Genomic DNA, 12316 nt, shown 5'->3' on the forward strand with positions numbered 1-12316 from the left:
CATTATGATGTACAGTGCACATTGAAACAGTGAACATGACACACAGAGACATAAGTGTGATTTTGATTTAGTTTGAATAACTTTAAAATTAGCATTAGTTTTACAATCTATTAGTGGGAATCAATGCACATTATTTGAAAATAGGCTTACAGAGTGCATTAACATATTGTTATACATAGAATTATATTTATTTTGTTCTGATGTTAAATCTTAAAGAGAAGATATTTGAGACTCTAGGTAAAAAGCATTATCTAACCTAGACAATGGGGAGGGTGTGCCAAGAACAGAAATTTTGGTGAGAGAAATTTACGATTTGCTAATCATCCAACTTTTTCTCTTTATAACTTCTTTCCTTTTGCAATCAGTGTCCTCAACTTTTCTCTGTACTCTTGGTACTTATAGTACATTCAAACACAAAATATATCTCTGAGTCTGAACCTCCATTGGAGTAGAAAATATCTTTTCCTTTATGCTTAAATATTTAGAATGGTTGAGTATGCTTACACTGGAAAGGGAAACAGAAAAAAAAATAATATACTTTTTCCTCATTTGAATTAATTGATTGTCTTTAGTTATGCCTTGAATACTTTCTGATTTATTATTTACTATTTACTATTTATTATGCCTTTAGCCAATTACATCAAAGTTGCTTTATTCATTATACCTGAAATGTACAGATTGTTTCATAGTAAGTTTCCACAGTTTTTCTGTATCACCAATTTGTCTATTATTTCAATAATTTCAACAATTTTTCTTTTTGATGTAGTCTTAATTCAATGGCCACCCTCCATCAGCCTGATGGAACAACAAGAATAAAAATATAAAAGAACCCAGATTTTAATATGTTAATAAATCATCGTCTTAGGGGATGATGTTTATATTACTGAGTTTTGCTCACATCTCCCAGACTGAATTCTGTGGCCTATATGCATCAGAACTGAAGAGGTTGTACAGTTTTTGCAATCTAAAATGATTGCCCTCTTTCCTTTTGAAGAACCCAATTGTTTCTAGAAAAAAGCTTGTTTCAGCACTGCCGCCTATCTTCAAATGGGAAAGAATTTGGGAAAAGAATAATGAATAAGAAGTTGAATTATTTTATTCTCAGAAGAAAATGACACGCAGTTCTGTATTTCAGATGTGGAGAGGGGGAATTTAATTTGTGGAAAGAAAATTGTAGCATTTTGACAACTATCAGTTTACAACCACATAGTCCTGCAAAAATTGCTTTGCAACCTTGAGCAAGATTTCCTATTTTGAAAGACCAAACTTCCTGAGGAATTTAACAGATGCCTTGGCACAGCCACTGCACAAAATTGTCAGATATGTAACCACTAAAATCCTGAGGTCTAGATTTGCAAATCTATGCAGAGAGTATTGCTGGCCAGTTGCGGCTTACTAGTCTTTCTTACATATTAATAAAACAGCTTTTAAAGTATAATTGCAATTCAAATTCCAGTAGCATTCTTCCCAGACTAAAATACATACCATTTAGCTGAGACTTAAAAAAAAGAAAAAGAAAAGCCCGATCATGCATTCACAAAACTGTGCCTACTCAATGATTTGGAACCAGAGTTTTGATGAGGGGAATATGATTGTGCAAGCAGGTGTACTTGCCCTTTCTTCTTCACTGCAATCTCTGTGCTAAGGTGTAGGAAACCCTCAGGAATAGCCTGCCATGGGATTGCAACAAGAAGGAGGCTTGCAAGCCAGAGGCAGATTTATGTGAGGTAAATGGCTGCAAGCTGTTCAGGAATGAATAAAAAAGCCTCATGTGTCACATCTTATTAGTATTTATCTTTCACCTTTCTTTTACTGTGAACTTCATGGCAGTGCATGGAGCGTTTCCTGGCTGGTTCCTAACCAGGCATGGAGAAGATATAACCCACTCAGTTTTAGCAAAGTTCATTCCATGCCTTCTGATCAACCTCGGGGGTTCTTGTACTAAATCTGGAGAACTGAGAAGTGTGTTAGTCTTTTCTTCGTTGGTTTCAGCAGCTGTGTGATCAGGTCATGCTGACTGAAGCCTAGAAAGTCTTCATCTAGATTCTTTACTTTTCATTTGGAAAGTAACAGCAAACCCAGGATGCCCTAATCTGTGATGGTAATTATAGGACCACACTCCCATTTCTCTAGGATGGGATTCAAACTCATAGATCAGGGGTACAAAAAGTACAGCCTGCCAGCCTTCCTTCTCTGCTGCCTCAGCCCCCTCAGAGTGAGTAGGCCCCAATTCTCCCCATTATGGAGTTTAGGGAGGGCTTAAGAGGCAAAATAAGTGTCTTAAGCAGGAGTGTCCTCTGGGAATGGTAAAAAAAGTCCAGATTGCAGCTGTGACAATGTGATTGAAGCTTTGTCTGTTTTTTTATGTGTATTGCCTTAAGCCTTATAAATACTTAAGGTACCAATTTCATCATTTAAAACTCCTGAAATCTTCTCCCAGGACTGGCCCTGGTCTATCTACTTTTAGAATGTAGCCTTCAACATAGCCTAATGCAGTCCTGAAGCCAAGAGATGTTATGAGCCCATCCCCATATTCTGCATCTACATTTAACTGCGTTGTTAACTCTTCAGTTGGTAAACAAGGATTGAAATTCCATCACGAAGGGGTTTGCCCATCCAGAGCAATGGACCTGAAGTGGCCAAACACTATTTATTCTTTATCCATTTAATTATGTGTTTACTATAAGAACATTTTGTCATTACAACAACTTTACAGAACTCTTAGGCTGAGTTAAAATGTTAACATCTAGCCAATGGTAGGTTTGATGGTATCATGGCCCACATAGCTGGCGAGACCAAGGGAGCAAGAACAACAGAGATTTCCATAATATGAATGTATTTTTAATGCCAATCAGAGGCAAATACAGAATCTTGAAAATTGTAATAATAATTTCCCAGTTATAGTGAGCTAATTAAGATACAGTCTTGATGAAATATTTTTCCCCCCCAAATCTTCCAGCACCTGAACTGAGTTGCCTTTTCCAAGATAAACACTTTCAACTGTCTCATCCCCAGCTTTCCCATAATCTCTTAGCTGGGGCTTCTTCTTTGTCCTAATCTGTCAGGGTGATCAATATGTCACAATGACCTAGAATCCAAAGGCATTCTTAGACCTGTATTAATATGGAAAAATCCGTTGGTTTTCTAGCACATTCAGATTTTGTAATGGCAGCAAATGTCAACTTGAAAAGTAAAAAGGGCTTTTGAAATAAGTTTAGAGAAGTAACAAGGAATGCATTTCCCATTTCAAGTGGGGGTAGAAATGAATGTCTGCTGCAACTCGTTGGAAGGAATGAAAGTCAAAATGTGGGTGCTTTTTAAAAACCAAATTCTGGGAAGTTTTTAAAATGCTTCCCATTACAGTATTTGAAATATGCCCAGATGAGCCTTTCTTCTGGTCTATCCCTTTACTAATTTGTGGTGAAGGGTACACAAGATTACCTGTTCTGATGGTCAGTCCCTTATGCTACCAAGTTTGAAAGGACTTATGCTGAAAAGCAATTACCTTTTCAGAATCCACTTCATTCCCCCAGAAGAAACATCCTTGTGGCAATGTTATAGCTTTTTTTTTCATTTAAAAGAAGCTATTTTTAAAGTCACTGGACATATAAACCAAAAAACTGTATCTCTTTTAACATGGGGAAAAATGTAACAGTTCACTTTGAAAAATATCAGTGGGATTTAAACCTCCCCCCAATGGTTTCTCCCCCAACATGTATACTTTTTCAGAGGAACTTTTACTTTTTATGAAATCAGATCACCTTTACAAAAATATTTGAAATGTTATTTCCAGCTGAATATTAGTGGGTTTTTTAGTTTGCTTGTCATGGAGAAAATCTATCTATGTGGTCACTAGAAGCTGACAATGACTTGATGGCACATCATCAATCAATCAATCAATCTTAGTGTGCTTTGGGGGAGAAAGGGGTTGGTAATAGTAATACTTTTAAACTGTTTATTTTTTCTAACATGTGCATCATAATTTAAACCAAAACTTGACATTTCTAGGACCAATGTATCCATCTGAGGTAAGTTTGCAGTCAAACACACATAGAAGGGAGTGAGCGGAGCAGTTTTCTTTATTTGCCTGCTTGCTTGAAGACAGGGCAGGACGGGGTGTGTGGGGGAGGCAGATTTCCTCTTTGGAAGTTTTTTTTTCCCCACTAGATTTTTTAATAAAAATGTAGAAAAAAATTAGCCAGTTTATGGACAAACTGGGGCTGGACAGTTTTTAGATGTGAAAGGTGATGGATATTTTGCATGTTTCTTCTCTTTAACTGTAAAACGCTCCATTCCATAGCAGCATGGGGTTCTTTATATTGAGGCTGTTTCTCCACAGCACTTTCTGGCATTATCTTATGTCCACACGACAGAAGTACATTTTCTAAAATTGAATGGCAAAACTAAAATGCTATAATATTTGGATATTGGGCAAGCTTGGATTAATTTTTGATTCCCTTCTCCTAACAAGAGTGCAAACTATGGGATCCTCATTCATGTGTAGCTTGGCAGAAGTGTCTGGGCCTTGTCCCCCATGTGCTTCAGCCATCTCTTCCCTCACCCACTGCTTTATCTGCCACTGCCTGCCCACTATCCACATTTCCCTCTGGTTGCTTTCTCCATCTTCCCTTGTCTCCCAGATGTATGTACCTACCTATAATGTCCCCAAAACTTTGCTTGCCACAGCCTGATTTGCAGCCTGCTCTGCCTCTCAACTTCTTTCTCCTTCTCTCTGTCTTTCCCCTTTGTTTCCTTGATTGCTTGCTTCCCCCTCCCTTTCTTTGTCCAGTCCATTCTCCACTTTCTCCTTTCATGTCCTCAACTTGGCTCATCTGCTTTTTCTTTCAGTTTAATTTCTTTTCCTTTTTACTTGTTGGGCTCTGTGTATATATGTGTCTCTATGAATGTGAATGCTCACTTTCCATCCTGGTTCTGCAGTCCTCAACATGCCTCACACAGCTGGTGTGGCCCATAAGCCAATGGAAATTGTGCACTGCTGATTTGCAATATAAAAACTTGCATTGTTACAGGATTGATTTGAATGATGAACCATTGTCCTGAAAGACTACATTTTTTCCTGTGGTCACATATCTTGCAAAAATGTATCATTCACTCCTGTAAATAAGAGTAACATCTTAATAACCTAGATGTACCATTTCTCAGTCACCTGGAGCTTTGCTTATCCATCCTGAAATTACACACTTAGTTTTGTGCATCATTAAATTAGCATGAATGCATTAATTTCACATCTTAATAAACTAAGCTTCATTGGAAAATGATATAACTTTAGTTAAAATCATCTACTGTATATCAAATTTGCCTCACCTTGAATAACTAGATTACACATTTTCTCTAACAAACTACAGGTAAATTGAATAACCATCTTACGTTGTTGCATCCTACATAGAATCCATAATGAATTCTGTCTTAGACAGTGAATGTTACGGTGTGTTGAAAGTGATTTAAAAAAAACATGTAAATTAGAATGGCACAAGAGTGAAAGCAGAAATGATAATAAATAGATGTTTTAATGTCAACTGAATGTTGCATTTAATAGCCTTTTTCATGTCATCCAATGTTTTATCCATTGTTCAGCAAAAACATCCACAAAACTTAACTAACATAAGGAGGAAATGAATGAAAAAAATAAACTTTCGAACACAGAACAGATTGTGCTGCAGTATAATTATACATATCTACCTGCACTGGAGGTTCCAGTGAATCCAGTGGGGCTTACTTTCAGGTAAATACTGAATTGTTGTCAATCATCAGAGCTTGGCTTAATTTTGTCTCTAACAGGTTCCTACCCTGGGAGAGTCCCAGGTTTCTGGATACGGTTTATTCCAATTCACCAGCTCTCAGAAGCTTAAGCCTTTATAAATCTGGATGACTGCAAGAGTCCTTCCTCTGAAAATGAAGATGTAAGGCAGTTATTGCTTTTAGATGGTTTCATACTAGGACTTAATGCCACTTTATCTCACTTCTTCTCTAAGAGATAAAGCAGCCTTTGATAGTCTGGCAATAACTCCCAGACTTTTTGTCTATCCAAAGGAAAACACTTCAGGGATTTCTCCTCAATTGTGATCTCTGGGAGGTTTAAATCCTGCAGGATTTCTGGGTTAGTTTCCCTCAAGTCAGGGTCATTATTAGAGGAAAGGAGGACTGACCCCTTTCTTCTCATTTCTGCAGAATGTCTTTAATGGTAAGAACATCTAATATCTTCATAGTCAGTGGAATTTCTGCACTGCTGACAAATACATTTTTCATGTGAGTATTGAATGTCATATGAGTTGAATGCTCAACTCTGGTACAGGATCTGGCTTAGTTAGATGCTTTATTTCCAGTTTCTGTACCATGCACTATTGTTGTACAAGATTTATTGCCAAGATAAGAAGAACTGGAATTCCTTCAAGGTGTAAAAAAGTTGATTTATCCCACTTCCAAGCTTGTGAGAAGCTTTGTGTTCAATTTCTAGCACAGAAAGTTATTTGAATGTGATTATCTGAACTAGCTCATTATCCAAATCAGCTCAGGCAGTCAGAACATACAGTAAAACTACAAGAAGGATGGAACTCCCTTTGTTAGGTGTCAGGGCTTTTAGCTAGGGCTTCTTTTAAATTCAGACATTTTTATCTTCTGAAACATGGGATTAGTTTCAGTTCAAACTAAGTTCTTTGTATGTTGTGCTTCATTTATGCATGTTGCATTTTTTCATTACTATTATGTTTCTTTTGTGTTATACTATAGTGTTAGGACCTGCAGTTACAATAAACTTATTATTTACTATAGTAAAACTGTGACCTTGTTGTGTGTTGCCAAAAACAAATGGTGCTGTTTTTGGAGACTGCCTGGAAGATATAAATGGCCCAGAATATAGTGGCTCAAATAACTATGGGCCCCAATGCTGCACTCTTGTCAAATGGCTTCCAGGTGCAATTTCAGGTGCTAATTGTCACCTTTAAAGTCCTGCATGACTAAGACCTCTTACTCTTACACTTATTAACATTTGGAAGGAAGAGCTCTCTCCAGGCCTCTATTTCCAGGGGAAGAAGCAGATACTAGCATATACACAGTACAATGAAACAGTCAAGCATACAGTATATAAATAAAATATGACAAAAATCTATAAAATTAAACTGAATGATGAGACCTATACTGCTAAAAAAGAATATTAACCTCTAAAAATGAACAGAGCCTAATATCTTTTAAAACTCAATGAGACTCAGCCAGTAACCCATAAATCTGTAATAACAAAAGGGGTCAATTATACAAATATTTTGGTGCTCACAGTTATATAATAACACAGTAAAATATGGTATATAATTTGTAAAATCTACTCAAATTACTTCTACGGAGTCTTACCATCAGAAAACATAGTAGCGGCCCTTTTTCTTGCTGCTCTCTTTCTGCCAAACACCACTCAGAAGGTATAGCTGGTCCAGAATGTGGCAGTGCTGGTAGTTAGGGTGCCATTGTGCCATTAGGTAGTTAAGGTGCCACTGTGACATCTCTATTTTGCAAGTTGTACTGGCTAGCAGTGAGTTTCTGGATGCAATTCAAGGTGCTGATGGTCCTATATAAAGTCCTTCATGGTACAGGATCTAGATATTTGTGGGACCATCTTTCTCAAATTAATTCTCCCTGTCCTATAAGATTGAGCAGGGTTGGCATGCTCTTGGTCCCATCAATAAAAGGATGTTAGTGTTATTATCTGTTGTTTTAAACACTCCGTAAGGTACCAGAGTGGGTGACCTTAGAAATTGATAAACAAAATAATATTCTCCCTGAGATTGTCCTGGATTGGCCTCAACCACATTAGGATTTAAGGAAAGCCATTAAGACCTTCCATCTTTGTTACTGTAATTGGGAGTGCAAGCTGTTTTGAGTCTGGAGAGGTCTGTGTATTAAAAAGTGAAGATGCAGCTGCAAGTCTTCCTTCAAATTGTTTTGCTAAACCTTACTTTTTAGAGAAGAATTTGAAAGAAATAATACTGAGTTTTATATCCATCTGTCAGGGTGGTTAGTTTATGATTCAGAAATTGGGTTAGTACATAAATCATAGTCCTATTAATTCTGTGAAATCTTATCATATGAACATTGTATGTTATTTGGTCTTCAGTGGAAGAGGAAAAGTAAGGGATGGTATTTTAGAAAGTTTTACAAAATAACTATCCTGAATATATAAAATATTTAGAAAATATCCAACTTATGATGAATATTTTAATGACATATTTAACAAGAAGTTTTGGAAATATATTCATTTCTGTATGTAAGAGAGAGAAATGATTTAAAAAGCTGTTCTCCATTTACTTAAAATGAATTAGCATTAAGTGATGTATTCCCTCTCTCTTTCAAAGCAATCTGCCCCTCCTTAAAAAAAAACATCCTAGAAGTTACATTACTTCATACTGGAAATTGTTTTCCCCACCCCCAGTTCCATTCCATAGCAATTCCATATGGATCAATCCAAATTTTGATTGAAGGCCCATTGATTATTTTGTTTTAAAAACCACAATGGGTTATATAAAGTAATTTGCAGTGAGCCCATACAAAGTTTACCAATGCTTTGTATTTCTTTGATTTGTATGATTTCTCCATGCTTGGTAGTAAGAATGATAGAGACCCCTAATTATTAGGAGCTGCTCTAAAAACTAGAAAGTGTTACCTTATAATCAAAGCCAAAGCCAAAATCTCAAAATATAGTTTGTGGGAGCTGGTTGTTAAGTTACATTTTTCAAACCCATTTTCATTTGAAGAGGCTGATTAGATTAATTTGGAGTAATTAATTTTTATTTGTATTTATTTATTTATCAAATTTGTCACCGCCCATCTCCTTCGACCGGAGGGACTCTGGGTGGTTTACAATATAAAACAACAAATATATAATAAAATTCCAATATAAAATACACTATAAAACAATTTCACAAAGGTACCAAATATAATAAAATCCAGATGGCTGTGGTCTCATTCAGTCAGTGCATAGGAGGGGCACTTCAGGGCATTAGCCAACCCCAAGTACGACTATTCTCTTCCCTGCCCCAAGCTCAGTGGCAGAGCCAGGACTTCAAATTCCTCTGGAAGGCTGGATATCTAGATTTGACTGAAGAATCTAAGGCAACTCTCAGATTTAATGATAAGTGTTCCATCTATCTAAGGCAGTTTTTTTCAGCCAAGAGCATGCTAGGGCTGGCATGCTCTTGGTCCCATCAATAAAAGAATGTTAGTGTTATTATCTGTTGTTTTAAACACTCTGTAAGGTACCAGAGTACCTTAGAAATTGATAAACAAAATAATATTCTCCCTGAGATTGTCCTGGATTAGGAACTTTAAGGTGTATGGACTTCAACTCCACAGCCAGCAAAGCCACACACCTTAAAGTTGCCAAGGTTGAGAAACACTGAGCTAAGACATACTAATGCTACTATTCCTATAATGTAGGCAACCATTCTTGAGAGATTACTTTTCTCCAGCCTCTCCCATATATCAGAAAGCATTTTAGAAAAAAATGCAACCATGTCAGTCTTCACAAAGTATCACAGCCATCAGGAAGACCTGCAACTGGAACACTTCAACACAGAAATTTGTCAGTACCGGTAACACAAACAATTCAATGGAAAGTGACAGTTTTTGATCCACCCCTACTGGTACAGGCTTTTCATTTGTACAGTTGACTTTAATTTGATGGCTCCATGTTGCTCAGACAGAAATGTGTAAAGATACCGTTATGGGCTGACAGAAGAGCTCTGTGTACATTAGACTCAGATCATTCCCTTCCCAAAGTATTTAGATTGTTATCCCCAAGTTGCTATGCAGTTGTCATCCGTTTTGGCAGCTTGATAGGAACTGAGATTGCCTTGGGAGGCCAGGTTTCAAGTTAATGTATGCAGTGATTACTAAAAATAAAACACAAACAAAACACACAGTTCAATAGACAATTTAATGTTTAGGCAGAATTTCTCATATTTCCTATATAATTGTAATACTTATGAGACCAAGAAAAATATATGCCTCCACCCAGCTTTGTGTTCCAGTTTTAAATCTCTTTACTCAGGAGGAAGTTTAATGATATTATTAGGGTTCACTTCCAGGAAAATGTGCTTAGATCACTGAACAAATTTAGAAACAGCATTAAGTGCGTCTTATTTATTCCAGCTAAAGGACAGTAAATTCTGAGCATTGCTACACTTCCCAATACAGTAGGATTATGGTGTATGAACCTTGATCCTGTTGCTGCAAGTATGCCACAGGCTGCTGTTTGGAGTTAACATTGCAAAAACTGACAAGTCATGAGTCACATCTCACCCACAGCCATTTTATAAGAGTGTCCTAATTTTAATGCATGTGTGATTTTTCCCCCTGCAGCTCTTCCTACAAATCTGTTTAAAAAATATGTGAGAGTGAATAAGAAAGCGGTTCCACACTGTAGTTTCTCTTTTTCTTGAGATGTTGTATTTTTCCATGACTCTAAACCTGACTAGACTCACTTTATTGCAATGCTTGCTCTATGTACTTAAAATAAACCCACTGGTTTTGCAGCAAAATGTATTTTATGGATAGGAATTGAGGGGAGGAAGATCTTTGCCATACTGTCCACAATGATGCAGAAATGGCCATTCTTGTGGTGTACGTGCACATGTCCCCAGCACGTGCTGGCTGGGGAATTATGGGAGTTGAAGTCCACACATCTTAAAGTTGCTCATGTTGAGAATATAATGTGTGGCAAAAGACAACAAAGAAGGACAGGAACTACAGGGTAAAAAGACATCAGCTGCACAAGCTGGACTCCCACTCCTCCTTGTTCTTTAAAGTCAGGAGGACCTTCCGATAACAATAAAAACGGTCAGGAATCAAAACTAATTCCAAAAACATGCATTGATCCCATTAACATTATTTAGAATTATAATCCAAACTTAATAATATTTGCTCACATGTCAGTCGTAATCACTTCAGTGCTATTTCCAATAGTCCCATGAATTTGATATCACCACTTTGGATTTTATGAGGAAAAAAAAATCTATGTGGAACTCAGCATTCACTGAGAATTTTCAAATCTATGTGAAATCTGTGGATTTATTATTGCATATATTTCCATTTGATACACATCCATATTTCTTTTATGGATATAGTATCGCATAGGTTTTGTGATGCTTATGACTTGCCATTGGGAAAATGTGTCACTTGAATATATCCATTATATTAAACAGTACAGATATACAGATATAAAAGAGTATTTATATCAAGATTATCTACTTCTGATATGTGTCAGCACTGCTTATACTCACTCATAAATCTATTCATAAATTTGAATCACTGATAAATTTATGCTTCAAACATTTTCAGTATAAATATATGGATGTATTTTTACACATATTTTAAAAATATTTTTCTATAAAAATAAGCATTTCAAAATATTTTTGTGCCAAACTAATCATAATATTTGGATGTGCAAAATCCAAAGGGTAATTGCATTCCAGTCTATATATTAGCCTAAGAAATATAGACCAAGTTGGTCCACACATGAGTTTGCATAAAACAACTCCTTAAAATGCTGAAATCTTTTGGGGCTAAGTATATAGAAAGTTGGACAAAGGTATTGCTGTTTAATGCCACATTTTTCAGAGCAGAAAAAAATGGCATTGTTTGATGCAGTTCCCATTACTGTCATAGTTTTCAGTAAAGTTATTATAATAGAATTACAGTTTTTTCTCATAATAGCTGTACAAGGAATGACTTCAGTAGGCTAACTGCAGCAGCTTAATTCCAGTGTGTATCCAGTAGCATCTGCAGTTCTTGTGCTGAGCCAATGGAGGTCGAGCTACCCTGCTAAGGTTCCTCATATCACACATATAACTTAGGGGCCCACTATGGAATTGTTCGACTCAGGGCACTTGGCATGGCTAGCCTGTCTGATGTGAGGCCAGTTATAGACTTGAAACTTAACTGGCCATAAGAATCAAATCAGTTTGTTCTGTGTCGGGTATCTGCTCAAAGAGCAAGAAGAAGAAATAAGACACTCTTCCAGAGGAGACTCCAAGAGAAAACATGACAAAATTAATTACATTATGCAATAGGCTGGGATAATTAAAGGTGTTAGGGTTTCTTTTATCTAAAAAGCATGCCTTTTTTTAAAAAAGCAGGAGAAAGGAAAAAAGACAGCCAGGGTGTATCTAGACTTGAACAGAATAAGAGGGGATGAATTGTCAAAAAAAGTTACATTTATTATAGGAAAGAGAAAAACAAATTAATATGGAAAAAGATATGATCTTTGAGCAGAAATGAAAGTAGTATGATGGACCATTTTCAAGAAGGAAACTTA

Source organism: Candoia aspera, chromosome 5 (assembly GCF_035149785.1).
Source record: "Candoia aspera isolate rCanAsp1 chromosome 5, rCanAsp1.hap2, whole genome shotgun sequence".
Lineage (NCBI taxonomy): Eukaryota > Metazoa > Chordata > Lepidosauria > Squamata > Boidae > Candoia > Candoia aspera.